This window comes from Haliaeetus leucocephalus, unplaced genomic scaffold (assembly GCF_000737465.1).
Source record: "Haliaeetus leucocephalus isolate CR32 unplaced genomic scaffold, Haliaeetus_leucocephalus-4.0 Scaffold517, whole genome shotgun sequence".
NCBI lineage: Eukaryota > Metazoa > Chordata > Aves > Accipitriformes > Accipitridae > Haliaeetus > Haliaeetus leucocephalus.
Genome location: NW_010972953.1, coordinates 4,805,964 through 4,809,033, shown reverse-complemented (window position 1 = coordinate 4,809,033; position 3,070 = coordinate 4,805,964).

Sequence of the window (3,070 nt, the reverse complement as noted above, 5' to 3'; positions counted from 1 at the left end):
GGTAACCCCGGGGGTGCCAGGAGGGAGAAGGGGCTTTTGCCAGTCCCTGTGCCCCAGGTGAAGGTGGTTGGGTGTTTGGAGGGAGCTGTATTTCCACCACCCTTCCCTGCCCCAGGGCCCCCGAGCACTGCAGGGTGGGGGCTCGGGGGGGGCTCTGGGTGCTGGTGGGTGTTTGGCAGCATGGCTGCGTGTGTGTGCATGGAGTGTCCCTGCCGGGGAGGAGATGGGTCCCTCGGTGCAACCACATCTCTGCAGGGGCCAAACGGGGGGGGGGAGGGGGGCAATCCTCCTCTGTGGCCCCCCTGGGTGCCCCCCACATCAGGCAGGGCCCTCAGGGTGAGCTGGGGGAGATGCTGCGGGTGGAGGTGATGGAGGGGGGCTGGGGGGCTCTGCCGGCACAGGGGACCCTGCAGAGGATGCCATCCCCCCTGGGGACCAGCCACGCTCATTGCAAGCACCCTGGTGCTGGGTGGTTTTGGGGGGGGGGGGGCCCCCCCCCCCCCAATGTCGCACAGTGGAGCTTCACCCAGCAAGCTCCATCTGCTCCCCATGGGCTGGTGCCTGCTGGGCACCCAGTGGCCCCATCCAGGCTGGGACTGGCCCCACAAGAGCTAGTGCTGGCTCTGGGGATGCTGCTCCCATCTAGCACAGCTGGTGGGTCATCCCCCCCCCAGCACCCCCACAGCAGGGTGGCCGCAGCACTGGGAGGCTGCTGGTGGGGAGGGGATGGAGGTTGGAGCACCCCTTCCCACGATCCTCATACACGGTGCGGGCAGAGTGTGGTGGCTGGGGCAAAAGGTGACCCCTCGGGGGGGCCACCCCGATGCTGTGCTCTCACCCTGGTGGGCACCAAACGTCCCCAATCGTGACATTGCTCAATGGGGAAACTGAGGCACGTGAGCAGGGTAGGGGAGGACGGCCTTCCCTGCCGCTTCTGCCCACGCCATGGCCGTGCCCGCATCCTGCACCCATCCCGCAGAGGCTGGACCCCCCAGCCAGCTCCCGCACAGCTACCCCTGGGGGGGTCTTCTAGGAGTGCGTGACCATTCCCACCTTGGCTCCAACGCGATGCTTCCCACAAGCATCAAATTTGCTCTTTTCCCCCCTGTTTTTCCTCTCTTTCATTTCAGGTTGCAAAAAGCAGCATCAAAGGAGGACGAAATCCGTTGTGACCTGATTAACGCCCAGGTAAGGTGGGTGCAAACGAGCACAAGACCACCGATGGAGGCACCGGGGTGCGCCGGGAGAGAAATCCCCCCCGGCAGGTAAATCCCACCGGGAGGCATCACCCAGCATGGCCACAGCCTTGCCGGGCACGGCCGGCTGCTTGGAGCACAGCTTGATTTTATTTATTTTATTTATTTATTTATTTATTTAAGACTCAATTAAATCTATCAAGCAGCGTGTGCCGTTTCTGAGGCTGAAAAACCTCATGATTGGGCTGATTGCTGGGGGTTTATCAGCACAGCCCAGCATCGCTGCCGCCGCACCCGGCTCTTGCTTGGGTTTTGCCAGCAGAGGTTGCTTGGTGCAGGGGGCGGAGGGGGGGAGGGAAGGAGAAAAGACTCCAAAATTTGGTGGGGAAACGGTTGTTTTGCTACTTCTTTATTTGCGTGGCGTGTGTTTATCAAAGGTTTCTGGGAGCTGCTTGTGGGGGCACCCGGGGTGAGCCTGGCATGGCCGCGGTGCCACGCTGTGCCCAGGGTGATGTGGGATGAACGGGGAGAGGAAAGCCTGGTCCCCGGGTGCCTGGCTGTACCTGCTCAGCCACGCCACCTCCTCGGGATGGAAATGATTATTTTAATTAAGCAGCTCTGCTGGGAGGAGGGTTCTGGCCTCTCATGGTGCTAACGATGCCAGAGCAGGCGATGGTGCTCGGAGCCTGGGGATGCTGCAGGACAGTGGGACGAGGGATGCTCCGTGTCCCCGGCACTGGCAGAGGGGTCCAGGGCTGACCCCGGAGCCACTGCACCACGGCGAGCCGGAGCTTTGCCAGCATGTGCCATCGGGAGCGTGGCTGTAAGGAGGCTCGTTGCGCTGCTGCTGGGATCCAGCATGTGCCGGGGGGAAGGCAGCTTTGCCGCCATTTTGACTTTTTCCATCCCCTTGGAAACAAGGCAGGAATTTGCCTTCCTCCCCCTGCCCTTCCCTCCTGCCCATCGCATGGGGATGGATCCGGGGGGGGGACAAAGCTGGGAAATGCCCCATTCCCGGGAGGTGAGGGCCGAGGCTGAGCATGGTGTGCATGGCTGCACACATGTTGCACACCCAGTCCCGGTTGCACCATCGCCCCGGCACAGGGAAGCACATGGGATGCCCATACCCGTGCTGAGCTCACCGCAGTACCGGCACCCGGCTCAGCCGCGGCTCACCGGCACCCGGAGCGGAGCAGAGCGAGGGCTGCGTTGCCCACCCCAGCCCTGGGGTCTTGTCCCGGGGGGCAGCGGTGGGCCCTTGCCTTTGCCCCGCAGGGCTGGGGCCAGCGGAGCCGCCTGGAGCTGCCCGGGAGGTTTAGACACCCCCTTCTCCTTCAAATTAATGGCTGTGCCGTGAAGAAAATTGAAGCCATTATTCTTAGCTCGCATCCTTTATACCCACCAACTTCAACCACTTGACATGCTAATCACAAGCTAACGAGGAAGGGAGGCGATTTCCCACGTCAGACCTGCAATCCAGTGCATCTGGCAGCCGGGGTGGGGACCATCGCATGCCGGGGGCCACCGGCACCCCTGTCCCAACGCCTGCACCCCTGCCACTGCCCCAGCCCTTCCTGCCAGCAGCACCCCAGCAAACAGCCCCCGTTAGCCCTGTTGAAGCCCCCCCATGGCTGGTGTCACCCCACGTTGTCCTTGTCACCCACTCCGGGACAGCCGGGAAGGGGACGCGAGGGCGATGGCGATGGTCCCCAGGGCCGTCCCGCCACAGGGCAGCCTGTGCCGTGCCGCGTCCCCGCTGCAGAACAGCCTCTGTGCCGGCAGCGGGGGCGGCGCAGAGCCCAGCTGGACGACCAGACCACCCCTGCTTTTCCCAGAGGAAGGGCCAGGCCCTTGGAAGATATTTCCACCACCCA